Here is a 20287-nt window from a genome sequence, read left to right as displayed (position 1 = left end):
TTCACTGAAAGAGGATCAGTCATTTCCTCACTGGAGAGGTGAAATATTTACATGATTAAACTATTATGTTATGTGTATTGTAATTAGCTACATGAATGCAATGACTTTAAAAGTACCAAATCAGCTTGACTAAGCTAATTAAAAGAATATAAAGACCTATGAAAATCAGGAGGATATTTTTCCCTATACCTCTAGGTAGAGTACTAAGATAATTGCCTAAAAGTTCAAATAAGACTTAAAGTTGAACATGTCCAAAAAATTCTGAACAGAATGAAAATCTAAATCCAGGATAGAAACTTACTAGAAACACTGAGGAACCAGATTAGTTAGAATTTGTTATGGACAATAATCAATTTATCACCAGAAACCAGACTTGTAAAATTTTATTACCATTAGAATATCAGTGCTTTTCATATGGCCATCACTTTCTGAAAGTTATGAAGCTTTCTGTTTGCACTCGTGTTGGAAGGAGATTAGTTGATACTCCACCTGTTTTCCAATGCATTTCAAAAAATACATGCCAAAATCCATTTTTTAATTCTGTGGAGAGGAACATTGACAACCAATTTCCAAAATGACTGAAACTGTAAACACAGAAAAACAGGGAAAGGAAACAGAAACTTTCTGATTTGTAATCTAATGAAGAATGAACCTTAGCTGAAATGTTCTGCAATCATCACCAGGTTATCAAAGAAGCTGAGTATTCAACTGAGTCATATGGGCAAAAAGCTCTTGCAAATCCATTCTCAAGTTGTGATCTCTGGAAATTTTTTGTCCTGGCAGTTTAAAATTAATGCACGTCAATACATTTTAGTCTCAGTATCAGACTAGAAGCACTTAGTTAAGAATCTCTACTTTTTTATAGAAATCTTGTAGCTTGTAAAGCCACCTTTTTGTTACCACTTCTGTGATGGAAAGATGCTGAATTTTGTCTAATTTTCCTTAAAAAGACTCCAAATCTAAACTGTTTTTAACGTGTAGATTTTACATGGAATAGCTTTATATTGTGTGTAGAATTTTGACAAGAGTGAAAAGGCATCTACATGATGGACAGCAATGTAACTCTATTATTCAAAGCATCTCTGTGGGAAATTCCTAGCACATGCTTTTCTTCCTGACACAGTTGTTTTCTAACAGCTGTGATCACTGGCTTGATTATCTTGTTTGTTATCCATGTGTGAAGGATACATCAAAAAGAAGTGATTTTGTGAACAAATCTACTTCCCAAAGTGCCTCTGGCTCCTCCTGCAAATTTGCAGAAAAAATCAGAGCTTTTTCAGTCGAACATCTGTCTGCAAGAAAAGTTTTGAAAACACCCTGCCACATCAGATGGCTTTCTTCGTAAAAATGCCACTGCTGTTCCACAAATGATTACACTCATTTTCTTCTCAGGACTCAGCCTCCCTTTTAAATGTTGCTAGGATATCCAGTGCTTGATTAAATTTAAAGCAGGACAGCTTAGGATCGCCACTTGTTAATACATCAGCAAATTCCTTTCAGGAATGTGCTGTTCAGCATATTGTACTCTGGGATCAATTGGTTCCTGTAAATGAGGTCATGAATCACTTAATCAGGATACAGTCCTGGACAACAGTACAGTGGTTTGGAAATCTCAACATTCTATGTTTTCATGTGCCTGGATTTGCTAATGCCATATTCAAATTTAATTGATACAGACAGATACATCTGTAAGATTCCACATGACAGTATGCTTTTTTACAGCAGCCATAAGTACTTGTAATTGTTCTAAGGTGGTAAAGAGAGGTACCAACCAGAGTGACACACACACACTAATTAGTTCTGGGATTCTGGAAATTAAAATACCTACCCTGTATGAAGTAACAGCTTATTTCATAGGTTTCTTAAAAAAATCAATCATGTCTGTAAACACATTAGTTGTTTTTCTACCTTCTCATCCTTTTATCAACAAGTGATTCCTCTGTTATGATCTTTGTAGCTATCAAAAGTTAGAACAAACACAGCACTGGGCTAAATCTGATCCTTTTGGCCAGACAACAGACCCAGGAAAAATAAAATCAAAAAGAGCTAAGCATTTATATTGGACTTAACAGAGTTATGCCTTGGTTTGGCAGTAAACTGTAGGACATCTCCTTCCTGCTCTAGTGCCCTAATTCCACATTTGCATGTTGAATTCAATGACAAAATTACTATGAACTTCAGATGTCCTGTAATGAAAATAAACTGTCACATTCAAACCACATTGGGAATTATAACTGAAGGATTAAATCAAGCAACAGAAAAATAGCAAAGTGTTGGGAATTAAATGCTCCATTCACACTGATCTAAGGAAAAGAAAATGTCATCTTCAGAATTTATTTCCCTATAAGACTTTGCCAGGCAAAGTTCTTATGATTGTTTGCATGACAGAGAGAGTATGAATCCTTCATTTTTTAACCGAAAATAATCAAAATCCCCTATGACTGTTCTGAATCAGTTTTGTTAAAGAAAACCAGCTGAGACTACTTTGAGAATGAGCATGATAGTGCTGGACAAGCCTGTGTCTCCTAGTCAGACTGAAAGGACTAAGTTCTTCATTTATGCTGCTTATAGCAGATTATGTGAACATCTCCAACCCTCAGCAGATTCATTCAGTGTGGATTTGTAAATAAGTGTCTCCTAGTGAAAAAAAATACTCCCTCACCTACATTCTCTGTATGCCAGATTTCCTTTGGAGTAGGCTGCTAGAAGTCTTGTTGGTGATTTTTTGGCTTTATGTTCTGCTAAAGCAATTCCCTGAATGCTATTGTGCTCACTCAAGCGTGCTTGCTCAAGTGTGAATAGATCTTCAGTTTAGCTCTCTGCTCCTGAGATAGGAGACACCACATTCCTGTGAGAAATGTCCTTATCAATCTTCTGTACTTGACATTATCTACACAAGGGGCAATAGAGCCCTAAAATACCTTGTGCCTCTGGACAATCCTGTCATCAGCTGTAGAGTGAGCCTGTCCTCACTGTTTTTCTTTGCTGTAGCTCTTCAAAGGTTATTTAACTCATGCTGGCCACAGACAGCTAAGCTGGACCCTACATCCAGTATCACTGCCTGCAGCCTTCTCACCAGCAGGTCATCATCACAACCACACATTCTCCACAGGAATAAAGCGTAATGAGAACCATCTTCATTAAGGAAACTGCTGTTTTCTCATCAAGCTATTAACACAACAAATACATCAAGTTATTTATTTTTCCCAAATACCTGAAAACATATTCCTTAGCAGAAACATAGGTTCGACTTTTATCTCACTGGCCTAAATCCATAGAATAATTCTTTTTAGCTGCCCTGGTCTTACTTTTATGTATTTGAAAGAAGAACTGGGGCCTTGATACATTAAGACAGCCTTGAAACAGCTTTCAGACTCTAATTAGGAATCCACTGAAAGGGAAAAACTATTTGTTATGATAAACACTGACAGAAATGTAGTTAAGCCAAGCATTCCTGGTGTAATAACACTACCCACCTGTAACTCAGCCAAACAGAAGGCTAATGCCAGACAGGGAAACAAAGGGGGATCAGGAGGCCCAGACAGAACAGGAACCGAAAGGCCATTTGTCAAGCAGTGGCCTTTTCCTTCACCAAATATTGGCTAGGACAAGTCCTTATATGTAATGGATCCATAAAACAATTAGGGGTGAAAGACTGAATGATCTAGCTCAGCTTCATAGATCAGTTGCCATACAGAATACTTCCTCCCTGCAGTTTCTCCTCTGACTGGAAAAACAAGATCCAAGGATTGATGCCTTAACTTTGAAGTCTCATTCCTCACCTCAGATATTCACAATTACAAGAAGTTTCAAAGGAATGCGAAAAAGTTCTGTAGTAAGTTGTTCTAGGAATAATCCCACAGAAGTTCATTTCTACTTTTTCAGTGCAATTTATTCTTCAATATGGAGTTTATATTTGATTTAGATTAGGCTTGATTTTAACTAGTTCCTTTAGAGGCAAGGTATATTGCAATCACGTCTTTTATGTCAAGCCTGCAAGCCCTAATCAATTTGATTAAGGCAATGTAAAGAGGTGTGATGAAAGAATGAAAATTTTAAAGACAGTTAAATTCATATGAGTTCCACAAAAAACTGTCACAGGACTAGAGAAGAAAAACACAGTTAGCAGACTTTCTGTGCAAAAGTTAACTCATTATCTTTTATGTTTTGTCTGTTGATGTGCCAGATGGTGCATAAGCTGCTGGCCAAACTATGGCACATACCTCCCAGACCACGATGGAGTGAAGAGGGCAACTAGAACTGCTGAGAAATTCTGAAAATTCTCAGAAAAGATGCAGAAGGATGGATCTGAAGGTATCAAGGCAGATTTCTGAGACTAAAGTATATGTACAAAGGACATGAACTGATGCAAGGTAAATGGTTTGACTTTCTGTCATAAGAAGGCACAGGGTAATAAGCCATAGAAAAGATCAATGTTCTGCTTCCAGTTCTGTTGGGTGCCTTACCAGGTCACTCAACTAATCAGTCAGTGCACCAGATTCCCACAAAATAGGGATAAAATGCTTACTTTACAGGTTATAGAGAGGTCATTTGCTTGTGCTAGGAAAAGGCTTTGCAGCATTTGAAAAATCCATAGAGGGACAAAAGGTACATGAACAGAACACAGAAGTAAATGTAGGCAGACATCACGTCATTTAATGTGACATCCATTTAAAATTGACACTAAAGTTGGCCTAGGTTCATTCTTATCAAAATTCATTCAGTGAAAATCTCCACATTAAACCATCGAGCATCAGGATTTTCCTTTTTTGGGTGCCTTCTTGTTCTTCAATTGTGGAACCTTGCCACCACCTCCTCTGACAAGTGGGCCCTCGAGACAACCACCTGACACTGAGTCCAGCACAGGCTTCCCAGAAGGACTCTTCACCTATCCTTCTCAGGATCCTCATGCAGTTTTGAGCATTTCTGTTTCACACACATGGCATTCCCAAATCTCCAGCACCCTTTTATTTTTCAAATAACACCAACCACCATCTGAAAGTAAATGGTATCTTACCTTTCCTTAAGGAAACCTTTGGGAATATAGCAACTATATTCAAGAAGACACATGTTGTCATCTGGACGCCTTCTTTCATGAAAGCTGATCCATTTGCTTCCCCTCTTCTCCTGTCCAAAGTTTTCCATGTCTGCATGTGGCTTACTTATTGCAAAATCTTATTTAAATCCATGCTTTACCTTTTGGCTTCTGTCCACAATGTTAGCACCCTCAGTAGCCATGACAGACTAACTGGCCACTCTGGTTTCTGTAGGATAGGTCTATCTGATTTTCAGGGTGTTGTAACCGCAAATTAAAATGTGATCTATTATTATAATATCCAGCTTGAGAACAAGGCAAGATATTTTTTCAGAAGCAAGTTCTATATATGGATATAGAGACATTTAGGTGACAATAGATATCAGAGAAGCAAGTGCAGGTTAAAATAATGAATTCAACCTGCAGTTGAAAGTTCTCGCATTAAGTTCACCAAAACACTGTACTTGCCTCTGTTTTCCTGGACAGCTCACTACATTTCTGACCTGATCAAATAGACATATTCTCACTCATGTTTGACAAAAAAGCTTTTATGTTTGAAATACTTATAGTGGTATCATAAACATATGAACAATAAATAAGTTCAGACAACTGGGATACAGAGAATGAGAATTATGCTACATCCATGTAGGATCACCAAGTATCTTTAGTATGGTAACCACAGACAACTGTTGGCATGTGGTGTGGGGTGTAATTGAAGCTTTGTTAATAATTAGAGTAGTTTTACTGGAGTGCTTCCCTGCAGATTCTTGAGATTTTGTGGAGGTCATTCCTCATACTATTCCAACTACCATAAATACCTTTGGTTGTCTTTCCAACTCTCAAATTAGCAGCTGCTATTCCCTTTCTAAAATGACCTTGTCTACTCCAGAGATACCAATACTTAAAATAGCAATATGGGTTAAAGAATTGAAATGGTTTACATCTGAATTTTTCCTTCTCAGTGACAAGGGTTTCTCATCTAGCAAATCTGGCTTTGCTGTGGCTTTTGGTCCTTTCATCACATTTGGAACAGGTTGTCATTCTGTTACCTCATTCACCAAAATTTGGTAAAAAGATTTGATGAAGATCTATTCAGAAAACTACCCTTAAAACCAACAAAGATCATTTCATGCATGTTAGGAATTTAGATCACTTCTGGTCCCAGAGCAACCTGACTCAATTCTTTCAGAATGGCCTGACAATTATAAAATTAGATTAATTACAGTAGGAAAGAATAAAAGCTGCAAAGGCTTGTCATTTCTATTTTTCTTATAAGATGGGTAAGCTAAGGTCAAAATATGGATCCTGTTAAATACCAGATCTCTTAGTACAAAACAGTAATATTGTTACATCAATTTACATTTTCATTATAGGCACTATATTTAACTGGCCTCATTTTATAGGTTATTCATATCACAACTTTTGTTGAGTTTGACATTGTTTGATTGATCTCTCCTACACTAAGAGCCATCTGCCCACATTGTTATAAGCAGCAGGACAGCAGAAATTGACCATTTGTTACTATTAAAAATGGAAAACATTATGCTTTTGTGATGTCCTTACACCATACATGTCTACTTCTGTCCTCTATAAAACATAGCATATCAAACTTCAGTATTCATTATGTTCAGATCAACTCTTTTCTGGTTTTACTAGAAGCTCCGCTTCCTTTTTAGCCCAGGGATGTTGAAAAGTATATTAAGCTTAATATTTTATGCAAAACTAGGTTATATAATAGTTTCACATGTAAAGTAGGTGAACAGATGGATTTCTGCTCTTGTGATCTGAACTAGATTAAATTAGAACTAGATTTAACTAGGTTAAATTGCATGGTCTTAATAAGGTCATTTAGAACAAGAAAAAACATTAAATAAAGGAATCATGAATTCCATCCAAAAATATAATCAACATCAAGTTTTATTTGAAGAAAAAGAATTAGAATGTTTTAGCAATAAACTATTTTTCTAAGTAGCAATAAGAAAAGTTTATGAACATACTCCATACTTGATAAGCCATCTTCTAATGTTGGAATTTTCTGTTACAAGAATAATTTCTTCCATTCACATCTCCTATCATCTCTATGTGACACAGGATTAGCAACTGCTCATAAACAGATGCTTGTATTTGTCACAGGTATTTCAGCCCACAGCCAGCAGTAGCCAGACAGGTGTTTTGTGGAAAACCAAAGTCCGCCTCACAGGAAGAGGCTGATGTCTAATGACTGCCTAATAGCTGCTCCTCCCAGAAAAAAAATCAGTATTAGAGCCACATCTGCTACTCCTCTTGTGTCCCAGTAGCTCTCAACAACTTTCTAGGTTAAAACATCTTTTCTTGATGAAACTCCTCAGCATTATTTTCATGCATCATGCAGCTGATTTGTCACACTGCATGATGCACAACCTAGTTATTCTGGCTAAACTCATGGCTAAATGAGAACAGGATTTAAATAATTATGTAAATTTATATTTCATTAAACAGAGGTCAAAACATATTTCTTAATTCTTGTTCTGAATAGGGATTTTGGTGGGAAGAATAATAAACATTGGCAGTCCATAAACAGTGATTTGTATAGTCCAAAGGCATAAAGATTAATTTTTCACACTGCAGCAAGCAATGAACAAGTAGACAAGGACAGAAGACATTCCTGAACACAGCAAAATGCTTCGGCCCATGGCCAAATGTGTTTCCCATAATTTTGTTCTTTAAATGTAGTCAGAAAATCTTCCAAAATTAGTGCTACTATTCTCAAAATTTCTTTAGATATGTAGGAGGGGTGCATAAACTAAGAACTTCAGATTATGAAGTATTTTTTTATTATTATTTCTCCAAGAAACAAATTCTAACCTACTCAAACTCCATGATGAAATCTGATAAGATTGATGGGAACTTAAGACACTCACAGTGAAACACATGTGGGAAAGAGCCAAGTAGACAAGAATGTTCTCTCTTCTAAGGGAAAAACAATTGACGAAAGAAACAAGTAATGCTGAAATACTTCCTATGAGCAGACTGAACTGGTTTTTGACCTAGAGGAGAGTTTAGCAAAAATCCCAAAATCCCAAAATCCCCAAATCCCAAAATCCTATGAGCAGACTGAACTGGTTTTTGACCTAGAGAAGAGTTTAGCAAAAATCCCAAAATCCTTAAAAGGAGGTTTTTTATGTCAGTTATAGACTTCTCCGGTGGTGTTTTGGGGGATTTCTCTGTGGCAAGGAAATTCTGAAATTCTGCTTTCATTGGGATGCTCAAAAACATGATCAAGAAGAACAGAAAATCCTTCGAGAAGAAGTATTTCTAATTTTGATAATATTTTTTGATCTTATGGGGAGATAAAGGGACTCTCTCAAGTTGGAAGAACAGAAAAAAAGAAAGCTCTTAGGAAGAAAATATCATCTTTGCTTTTTAATTTTTCGGATCAGTTCTTAAACCACAATTATTTTTGGTTAGAAAGGTGAGATGAAAAATCCCTATTATGCCAAGATGCATTTCTTCTTGCTTATAAAAGAACTATCTAGGCACAGTTTAATTTTCTCTTTTGTGGCTAGCTATTTTTATAAGGACCTTGAAAATCAGAGGTTTTGAAGGTGTTTTAAAGAAAATATATCTATGAAAACACTTTTGTTTGCCAGTCTTTCACACATTTGCAGTCTTTTTGACCTAATCCAGAAAAGGCTAAGCAAGTCAAATTTTTATCACAGTATTTTTATCTTTAAAAAGGATCTGAATGATCCCCTTTTGGAAACAATCAGATTTGAGGGATTCTAATCAAATTTTTAAAGCTATTTCAAATACTCAAGTGGATTCCATAACTTTATTTACTTCATAATGTCTTGCAATGTTTAATGTTTACCCTCTTACTATTTTAAATGTCCTGTATAAAAAGCTATTCCAGTGTCAGTAAACAAAGGCAATCCCAATTATCTGAATTCTCCCCTTTGAAGGAAAAAAAACCCAGAAATTCCTTTTTTCCATGACTTGTTCTGCCTGTGTCTGGCAGCCTTTCTTGGAAGTTATATCTGCCAACCCTTGCTGGACTTAAAGTGGTAGGATAAGGTGGTGGGTTTTATTGCACAAGCAGAAGCCATTGTGTTATGAATCTATGGTAACACTGTACTTATCAAACAAGAAGAAATAAGTTCAATTGCACTGCCAAGTACTTTATGTGCTGACACTATTTTCGTTTTTATCAAATTTTGTGCAAGAAGGAAAGGGGTTTGGATTGATCCTGGTAATGTATGTCACTTCTGAATTCTGGAGGAATGTAATCAAATCTGTAAGTGTTCTAGAGACTGATATGGCTTCCCATCATCAAGCCTGTAATCTCTATGAACTCATCAGAGTATGGAGAAGACCAGAAACAGCAAGATGTAACACATAAGATTGATCGTATACCATTGCATCCATGTCTCAAATATTCCCACAGGCTTTAGTTAATGTTTTTTAGGTTTTTGGCTTTATTTCTGATTCCATTTTCAAGTAAGTTCAGAAAAACTCATGAATTTGCACTATCAGGAACAAGAGCTTTTTGATAACAACAGGGTTTAAAATACTGTATCAGTGATACACCAATTGAAAGCCTGCTCATTCCATGGCCTGTAGATGCACAGTCTGGAGCCTCTGAATTGCTCATTTCTTTTCATCCTTTTCTAGATTGCCTGGAACCCCTGGAAAAGAGTAACAAGGAAAAAGCATTCCTACATAATGAAGAACATGATCGGTGAAAAAATCTTTGACAATTGGAGGGGAACGGTCTGTACTAATAAATACAAGACTAGGCAGGATGTACAAAACAAACTAGAGTCCATCCCACACACCCTGTGCACATTCAGGTTAAGTGTGAAAAAGCTGTGAGCAAGTAGGTGCCCATTTCCCACAGTTGCCTTTTAGAGTTAGATTTCTCATTGCCAATTCACACGATGCCACCTTAGCTCCACAGTTGTTCATTACAAGATAAAATAATGAGCTATGAACACCTGCAGCCTGATTTTGGTGTCTGATATTGTACTGAATCAGAAATAATAGCTCGCAAGACTAAACAAAGTCAAATTTTATAGACAAAAGCAATTGTAAGACCATAGTAAACCAAGAATATTAATAGAAGCATAAAAAAAATTATCAGCCCAATACCTGCCAAGAATTACGTGCTGAACTTTTATCATTTTACTTCAGCAAGGTATTTGGCACAGGAATGCTTAATGATAATCAGTGTTGGTTTCTGGTTTATGTTTAACCTCTGAATGTGCTAACCAGGAATGCAGGGAATCAGTCTGATTTTGAAATACTACTGAGTAGTTATGTGGGAGGGACTGTACAGCACTGTGGTCATAAGGTAGAAAAATGATAGGGAGTAGATTTTGCTCTGGAACTTTCCTTTAATGCCATCTGGGAATATCATTTATCTGTGCCATCACAACCAAACCAAAAATCTGACGATGATGCTCAGGCAATGGATTCTTAACAGCAACACAGAACACCGTATATGATGGGCACAGTTTAAACTCACCCAGGCTCAGCTTAGTTCTATTCCCTTCTGCAGAAATGCTGTACACTGGGATTGTCCTTCTGGCACTGTCAGATCTGTTGTGCAGGGCATTGTTGAAATGCTGCTGTTGAGCCACTCTGTCACTGCAGGACAGGGGTAAAAATCTCCCTTAGTCTTTATGTTTTAATAGATTCATAGTCTTGTTTTATTTCATTCCTTTTACAAATCACAGCTTTCTGAATAAAATTACATTAACAGTCAATGTTTACATACCTTTTTCTGCTTACTGAAAGTCAGCTGTCATGTAAGAAGTTTTCAAATGAATAATGCATTTGGAAGTAGCAAATTCTTCAGCTTTGCAAAACCAGCAGGGCTTCAAAATGTATAAAAGCTTTAGTTTGCTAAGATTCAAACTGTAATGCTGAAAAAAAATAAAGAAGATTCAAGAAAAAGGTTAATTTCAGGACTTTTCAGTAATTCCCCATTTATTTACCAGAAAACCCTAATGAAGTTCCTCTTCAGAGTTGTTGTGAGAGGTAGTTTGGTGGAAAATTTAAAGTGAAAGACTTTTATTTCTGTTCATTGTCTATATTATGATTGACACAGGAATATGATACTAGACTCCTCGCACATCTCTTTCAGCTGAAACATTCTTGTGGAGCCCTCTGTGTTGTTTATATTTAAAATTGCATTTCAGCTTCCAGGGCATCCTATGGTCAAGCCACTATCTACCAGTGCATTCTGATAATATTGTTTCTAAAATCAGATGACACATTGTGAATACTGGTTTCAAGGACTGGTTAAAACCCTCAAGGTTACACCCTCCTCGAATCTTTGAATTCCCAAATAGGAAGATTATTAAAAGAACGTGATCAAGGTTAGTGGCCCCTAAAATTAGACCTCACAGCTGTGTTTTGACTTTGTTGTCTGTGTATGAACACAAAGATCGTCAGTGCATTTGGACTCCTTTAAAATGTAAGAAAAATCTCTTTTTCTTTCCAGACTACCATGCCACTCATTAGAATGCAGGAATCTCAAGGCACAATATTTGTATTTTACATATATTCCTGTATCAGTTCATGTTGCATGCTAACTGATAACACAGACATGTATGGAATTCCCTTAGAAAGCTCTTTGGAGGCAGGTAACTCAAATAGTCCCCTAATCTCAGATTTAGTTGACTTTTTCCCAGTTTAATTTATGTTAGATACTGTAAAAGGGCAACACATCATGTGTTGATGTGATGAAATGATACTTGTAGATGAATTAGCTCTGAAAACTCAAAGAGATGAGTCATTCTTATCCTTGCTTATTTTTAATTTGAGCACTTACATATCACTCTTCTGCTTTTACAGCAGTTTCGCTTTCTAGGAGGACTCAAGCGTTGCTTTGAAATACAGTGACTTCTAATGACCCCAAGGCTATCTAGAAACTGAGGGACTGCTGTGCTGCATTTGTTCATTGCATCTGTGGTGCCCTCTCCATGCCAAAATCATGTATTTGGTGGTGGAGGCTGGTGATCTAGCACTGGGCTCAGGTAGCATTTGCTCAGCAAAGGGGGACAGCATGCCCTCCACAGAGAGCTGGGCACCTGCCCTGATGGCAGGGTCTAGTTGAACCACATCACACACTTTGATATCCAGAGGGACTCTGCGATCAGTAAAAGTGAGTTTAAATTTTCAGTTTTAAGCAAATAAAGTCAACAAATGCAAAATTTAATAAACTTGTGGTAAGAGGACAACCAAGAGATAGAGTTTTTACTTTCCCAAAGTAAATAGATATTCTGTTCACCATATGCTTATCTGAAACAGGCAGCTGACAGCACTGTTCAGCCTCTCCTCTCAAGGATGGTTAGTTTGAAGTCTGCAGTAGAGAGCAATCTAGACCATGCCCCTGAAATCCCTGTAAGAGCTAAGCCATTGTTATTGGCTTAACACTTTGCTACTTCACCTTTCCTAGAAGCCATCCCGCAACTGTCCCTAGATTCCTTTATTCTGTGCCAAAGGGAAATAATGTGGTGAAACAGGATTTACCAGGCTGGTTATATCTCTATATAAATGTGAGGAGATTTCAAATTTCAACTTCAGTATGTGCTTTCCATCAGATAGACTGGGCTTTGGTGAGACCTTTGGACAGCAGAGGTTTTAAAGATGTTTCAAAAGCATGAATCCTGGGTTCAAATATGAGCATATATAAATATCTAGTTGGGGTTTGTTGTTTTCTTCCAAAGGTCAGTAACGTAAATAGTCATGTGAGAGAAGGAAGTGGTAAAAGGCACTAGACTGGAACTCCAGGCAGGGTTGAGCTCCTGGCTCTGTTTCAGCTTGTGACTGCAGGCAATTCTTATAGGTATAGCATTTCACTGCCTCAGCAGGCTGCTATTAATTAATGTCTGTGTCTGAGGTCTGTGTTAAGAGGGATGAGAGCAGGGAGTCCTCCCTGTGAAGCAGCAACAGGGATCTTTCTGTGCCCAAGGCACCTCTTTCAGAGTTGACACGGGTGTCTCAGCACAGCTCTCCACAGGCAGTCCAGGCAGTTATCTGCTTCCTGGCGCTGAGCTTCACTTCTTCTGTGCTCACTGCAGTTATAAAATTATCATTTCAGACTATGAGAATCAGTTACAGGACTATGAAAATCAGTCATGGGGTGAAGGAAAAAGACCTCATAGCTCAAGAATGAGGGGATGGGGTTTTTTTCTCCAGAACATATGAACTCAATTTTGGAGAAAAATGAATCTCAGACTGTAAGCACATGAGGAAACATATGAGGAGTCAGAACAAAGGGCCTTTTAAATGACAATCAGTCATTCTATCAACCCATGACTGTAGCAAAATGTTTCGTTGTAAAACAGTTGTCTGACATATGCTTGTAAACCTGCCAAAAAGGATATCCCACCTAAACAAAACAGAAAAAAGTGGGGTTCCAGTTCAATATACCCCTGATTTTTCATAACTTTTGTTTAGTTCATGCAAATACCTACAAAGTACTGTTAAATAAACCAGAGCACCACTAAAGTCCCTCTGTTTAAACAGAAAGGCTTATACTACTGACACCACCAGTCACAGAGGCCACTGCAAACCCAACTCAATCTGCAGCTTGGCACAGCAGAGGAGGGAAGAGGGCTGCTTCAAGCCCTCAAATGGGGATCCTGATGAGGGGTTCCCTCTCCTTGGGCACTGCTGTTTAAGTTGGGCTCCTTAGCCATGATTTGCAGGGCTGCAAAAGCATCTGGTTAACTCAGTGCTGGTGGAGGCCCTGAGCCTTTCTATGTGTGTGGAAGCTGTGGGCCAGGAACTGAAAGGTCACTCACTACATGGTGGGAGGGACCTGGCAGCAACAGGAATGGAATCAGCCCAGGCAACCCTTCAGCTCAGGAGAGACAAGTGTTGAGAAGGTACTTTGCAAGCACCAGTGAAATTACTAAGAAAAATTAAATTATTCCAGCGTAAGCTTAAGGTACGCTTATAACTATGCAAGTGGAACAGGCGTTGGCAAGCTGGCACTTCCAGAACATTAAGGGAAAGAAAACTAAAAAAACTGGAAATTATTTTTAAGATTACATTATATTTTTAAGATTACATTAAAGCTAATCCATCATAAGTGACAGGATAGCTTTCAATATTAAGACCTTCTATGAATCCAAAAGCTCTTGTTCCATTTATCTATCTATCTATCTATCTATCTATCTATTACATATTGACTGGAATTTCAAAAAGTGAAAAGTTAATATGGGGTTAAATACAATAGAATTATTAAGTCTATATTATGGTTCTATTCTTTGTATAGGAAATACAAAACAAACTGTTCTCACTAGCAATCATTCTTCAAAGTCACAGAGGAAAGAATATAGTCTGTTAGGTATATATTGTAATTAGTTGGTATAATTTCATTTAATCAAAGCAATGTCCATGTAGATAAGAGGAGAAAGAGAATGAGAACCTTTGAACATATATTTTACTTTATGTTCTATACAAAGTTCAGTATCTTATCAGGATCCTTGTATAAAACAACAAAGATACATAATTTAAGGTCAATTATAAAAAATGTTACATGGGAGAGATAGGATGAAATGGGGATCTGGTAACTTTTGAAGACTGTTTTAAGAATTTATTGAAAGCTATTTAAAAGAGCTCTCTGTTAGAGGGATAACATCTCAAAATACTTGGACTATATTGAAGCAAAAGTACTGAACTTTAACTAACTTGTTAGAATTCTTTTGAAGATGTTACTGCCATGATAGATAAAGGGAATTCTAATTTAATTAGATTTTGAGAGGATACTTAGCATTGCTCCACATCAAAGATTACTGGATAAAAGGTATAGAACAAAGACTAAGAGCTAGAGTGAAATAAAAATTATTTCTCAAAGAACAAAAGAGAATGATGTATAGCTATTTTTAAGGAAGAAAAGAGATTGTTACATATGGCAGGGTTAGTTGAAGTATAAGCTTTAAACATTTTGAAATTTTTGAGGCATGTGTAGTTTGAATGGGACTTTTATAAATCAATGGGGACAGTTTCTGAAGCAGTATATCCACTTTGTCGCTCACAACTACCACAAATTTACCTGCCTCATGCAATAGAAGAGCTGTTTCCAAGTTGATTAAAAACTAATGGACTAGGGGAACTTACAGATTTCTTCCAACATTCCCTTGTCCTGACAATGATTAAATGGGAAAAGAAAGACTGATGAGACATCTTCATGCCAAACTAGTCAAAAAGCATGGTAACTGTGGTTATCTAAAAGTTTATAAGAGCAGTTTTCAGGCTAATCTAAATTGGCGCAATTTTAAAACTCAGCAAAGTTGTAAAGCATACACAGCTATCAGACAAAAACTGTGTGCTCACTGTCTGCACTGGCCTTTAAAACTACAGGCAAAGAGATTAGAGCTTCCCCAAGTTCAAAACAGAAGAAAGTGGGAAATGTTACCATCACAACTACTTTATGCCAAGACTTTATATAGTGCTAATGGAAAAAGTGCTGGAAATTAAAGACAAGTTCAGAATGAGTTAGAGGAGCAGAGAGAAAAAAGAAGGGAAATGAGTTTCAGATAAACAAGGGCAGAAAGAAAATACCAGGCATATTGAGTCGGACAGGATTTTCCTGTCCTTGTGCTGAACACTTCTTATGCTGCCTTCTCTGTTTCCTAGTTGTATAGTCCAGGTGAAAGGGCATGTTTCGCTCTTGGAACGAAGTTCCAAAACTCATGGAGGTTTTTTTTTTCCATAATTATGATAACTTTCCTAAAAGTTATGTTAGTAGTATTGGTCTCAAAAACAGTAACATAAAATTCATCATTCACAGCAGTCAGAGAGCCAAAGCTGGGGACTATATACCAATTTTGGGGACTGTGCCTCCCTCTTTGCACCTTTGTTGCACAGTGAAGCAGAACACTATAAAGCCCTTTAGGGGATTACTTACAACTTAAAATGGCACATATGTATTATAATTATGCTGCATTCCAATAGAATCAGCACACCATTTGCAGTAAGAAATCCCTTTGATCCTCTCCACAAAGTCAGGTGAGTAGGTTTCTCTGACAGAAAGTCATTTTATTGAGTGATTTGATGGAGACAATCTCTCTTGGCTGGTGCAGTAATTGCAAAGTAAGAAGATCTCGGTAGCTATTCAGGATCATGAAAATATTTTTAAAATTATATTCTTTATCCTTAAGATAAAGAATATAATTTTCATCTTATTTTCAGCACACAGGCTGCAATAATTTTGCAGTCTAAATGAGGATACAGTTCTCAGACAAACAGTGGGAATAGGAGTTAAGTTGATTAGTAAAGGGCAAATTATCAAAGTATCTGCAACACCAAGGGCTGCTGCCACTGCAGAAGCAGCCCTGTGTGTGTTACAGAGCAGACCACATTTGGGTGGTTGCCTTCCTAGCTGCTGCAAGCACAAATGCCCGTCTTCATGAGCTTATGAAGGAAAAATTGGCTCCCATAGACAGCTGTCACTAAGAGCACAGGCTGCAGCACAGGAAACACAGTCATGTTCAAGCCTTTTCCTCTGTTTAAGTCCACATGTTCAGTGTCCTGTATTGTTTGCTGTATATGCACTACAACTTTGATGTTCTTTGGGGGTCCTCAAACTGACCTTTTCCTATTTGCCCAAAGAGAATCATCCTGAACAATATTCAGCCCAGAGAGAAAATTAAGAACTAAAATGACAGAACCAATCTGCAACCTTGTATATGGGGTTCAAAGAATCATTGGAGAGATGGCAGAGGGCCAAGGGGCTAGGAGCGTGGTCTAACGAAGGACCAAAACTGCAGCAGAAGTTTAGGGTAATAAAGTTTTCTTGAAATGAGCCTTTTCTTGAGCAGTGCAGAACCTCTGAGTCACAACTCCTAGCAATTGTCCTAACCCAGCCATTACAAGCTGGAGCAGTTGCTTTGATCAACTATTTGTGCTAACACTGTTTGTAGTGGCATAAATAAGGAGTACTTCTATTTTGGTCAGAGAAGTTTAGCCCAGAATAAAAGTGTGGTGACATCAATATGAGACCACAAGGATCACAGTCTGCCAGTTTATGGAATAGTTATGATCCCACATAGACAATGTTTCCAGGAACAGGAGTTTTCTATAATTCATTACTAAACTTTCAAATCCTCGGAAGAGTGACAGTAAATCCATTCTATTTATTGTTAGCTCAAGGTCAGCTTTGCTGAGTGTTTATCCTCTAGAATACTCTCACAGACCAGGTTGGGCAAAACAGCTGGTAAATAAACCATAAAAACATCATGTGCACCCTCCAAAAATACTCAGTTTCATGGTTGCATTCACAACTGCCCCAGCATGATGCAGCTTTTCTGACTTTCTGTTTCTATACATCTACAATTAACAAAGAGCCTAAGATTAAGCTGATCGTTCTGCCGGTGGTTTTCTCTAAAACAGGAACAACCCTTTGTCATGGACTGCCATCAGGGGATGTGGGATTCCCAAGCAGACAGATTCTGGTCTGCCTAAACAGGTAACACAAGGCTCAGGTGGACACCAGAGCTCAGGTCCAGCACAGGTTTCAGCAGTCAGGAGAACACTAAAGGCTTTGCATTGCACCAAGATCTGCTAACTCAGAGGGCATTCAGGAAACCATAGCAGACATGAATGCAGATTTGGGAATTTTTCATTAGCAGGATAGTAATTGCAACTTTAAGGCTGTATTGCTAATGATAATAGGGTGAGGAAGTCACTGTAATGTGTTATAAACAAGTCCTCATATTGCAGTAATTCTCCCATGAAGTGAAACTCTTTTTAAGGAACATTATTGTTCCATATCATTCCTGGTGTTTTCTAATAGTGTTCAGAGGAAATGACTGGCTTTCTGAGTGCCAGATCCCAGGGTATAGAAACAATGGGGGGCCATATTAAAATAAAAATTAAAAATAAAAAAAAAGAAGTAACATTTTTCAGGCAGCCTTCTGACTTGCTACAGAAATCTCTTCAATCCTACTGATGTTCCTTGTTAGGGACTGGGATTTGTAATAAAGTAAGTGGTTTTCAGACAAAAGTTCATTGCTGTTTTCAAACAAAATACTCACTATATCCAGATCAGCCTTCTCATTTAGTTTTCTGCACTCTCCTCCTTGTTTCAAGCATATTTCTAGGTAGAGCCCTTTCCTGACCTTTCAGGTTATTCCTAGATTTTTCTTTCAAGGAGTGGGTGGCATTTCAGTAGGCTGGGTTCACTTGCTCAATCACAACAAAGGAAAATAAAAATAACCAGTGAAAAACTGAAGTTGCTGGAATGTGTAATACTCAGCATTAAAATGGCACAAAGTGCCTGCCTATTTATAGCTCTTGTTTTGAGAAAGAGTGAGACACACTTTGGGCACAATGCATCACCCAGGAAAAAGCGTGGCCTTGCATTCTGTGTGTGAAAGACTTTTTGTCTGTTGCAATACCAGTAATTTCCCAGGAAAATGAGGTTTATTCAGCATTTTGTTTATCTCTTTTATGCAAGCAAATGCCAGATTTGACATGCTAGTTTTGTTGCTGAGTAAAGACTTGGATGACTAAATAAAACTGTGTTTTCTGTAATTCAGATTAATTCACATATCTTCATCATTAAATCTTTGCTGAGACTTGCATGCTTGGCATGATTATACAAGAAATGCATTTTCGTGTATTAAAAGACCTGTACTATCTCATTCATCAAATGATAAGACTTTGAGGGGGACAAAACACTCCCAATTTACCAGTACCTGTATTTATTTTATAGTTTCTTTCTCCTTATTTGGTTCATGCTGAACTAGATTTAATAAATTATGACTTTGTCTCTTTCTTTTTCAAAGTTTAATCTAATTTTTTGTTTTGTTTTCCAGTTCAGTAGAAGGTAGGAAAGAATTAAATGTCAGAGAGTAAAACAACTGAAGAGAAATAACAAAACTGCTGTTTGCAAGAAATAGAAGAAAGCTATGCTGCAAATACCATGCAGAAGACATATACAAAAAAAGACAGCACTCTCAGTAGCAGCCCAGAGATTTCTGATCTTGTGTTTAAAAGTAAGCCAAGCCTTACTGTGCACCATGTGGACTGACAGCAGACAAGGGTAAATAGTAAGAATACTTTAAATAATAAGTAAATAAGAGTTAATAAAAACTCATTCTGTGAACTCAGGACCACTCCTGTAACTCCCTGTGTAGTCAGAAGGTCAGGTCTGTGGTCCATCTGGCTCAATCCTCTGTCTCCAGCAACAGCAACAGGAGATGCTGGTTAGGAAGAGCACATGAGCCGAGCCCTGCAGGCTCTTCTCCGTGTACTCCCCAGTACTCCCAATTCCTGGGGCAGAGGCCAAGAGGGCACCTTTCTGTCTATTCCCTTCAGCATGTCCCCATATGGTACTCACTTCGGAAAAAGAGCAAGAGACTCTCCATGCTTTTTGAGTCTGAAACCAGTAATCACGACAACAAAGGTAGGATCAAAAGTGGGGGAAAGTGCAGTAGAAAAAAGAAGAGAAAAAGATTCTGAAAAGATTCTGAAGTGATTCAGCAGAGCACAGCCACTGGGAAAAAAAAAGAAAGAAAAAAAAAAAGAAGAGAGAAAAAAAAAAAAAAGAAATAGAAATTCTGAACTGAAGCCAAATAATAAATGCAGTCCTGTGGATCCATTAAGGTACATTAATGCTGCCACTTCCCCATCTGTTCCCTGAAGTTTCAAACCAAAAACAAGTCATCTGCAGTCTTGGCTCCCTTATTGTGTGAAACATTCATCTATTAAATTAATCTGGAGAAAATGTATCTATTTCATCCCTGGTGGGACTTCGTTTTGTTTTGATAGGGTTGCATACCATGGATTGTAGCCCATTGAGGCCACAGATAAAAAAACATGTGAATAAAAAAATAACAAATGAAACAAATAAATAATGGCAACATGCTATTTTTTTTTCCTCTACCAAAATGCCTTTGGAATAACTACAATTTTTTTCTGTTGTTTTGAGAAGGCTAGCAATTTACACCTACAAAATTGACACAATAACCCTGAGAATGCTTATTTTTCCATGAACAATGTAAAATGACAAAATTTAACGGGAAATTTCCATGTTCTTAAACTCTGATAAAACTTTCAACTATGAAACAGAATTCCTTGTGCCAGTATCACAGAGGGAAAAGCTCATGCCTGACCTTGTTAAGCAAAAAAAATCTAAAATGTTCTTTGCAATCTCCTGAGCCAGTAATTCCCAGATCCTTGGTATTGCAAAATTCCCTTCTGTTTACCCCCCGATTATGATAACTCATTTAGCTGACTATGGTGATGCAACCA

Source organism: Vidua chalybeata, chromosome 1, assembly GCF_026979565.1.
Source record: "Vidua chalybeata isolate OUT-0048 chromosome 1, bVidCha1 merged haplotype, whole genome shotgun sequence".
NCBI lineage: Eukaryota > Metazoa > Chordata > Aves > Passeriformes > Viduidae > Vidua > Vidua chalybeata.
This window is presented reverse-complemented; position numbering follows the sequence as displayed.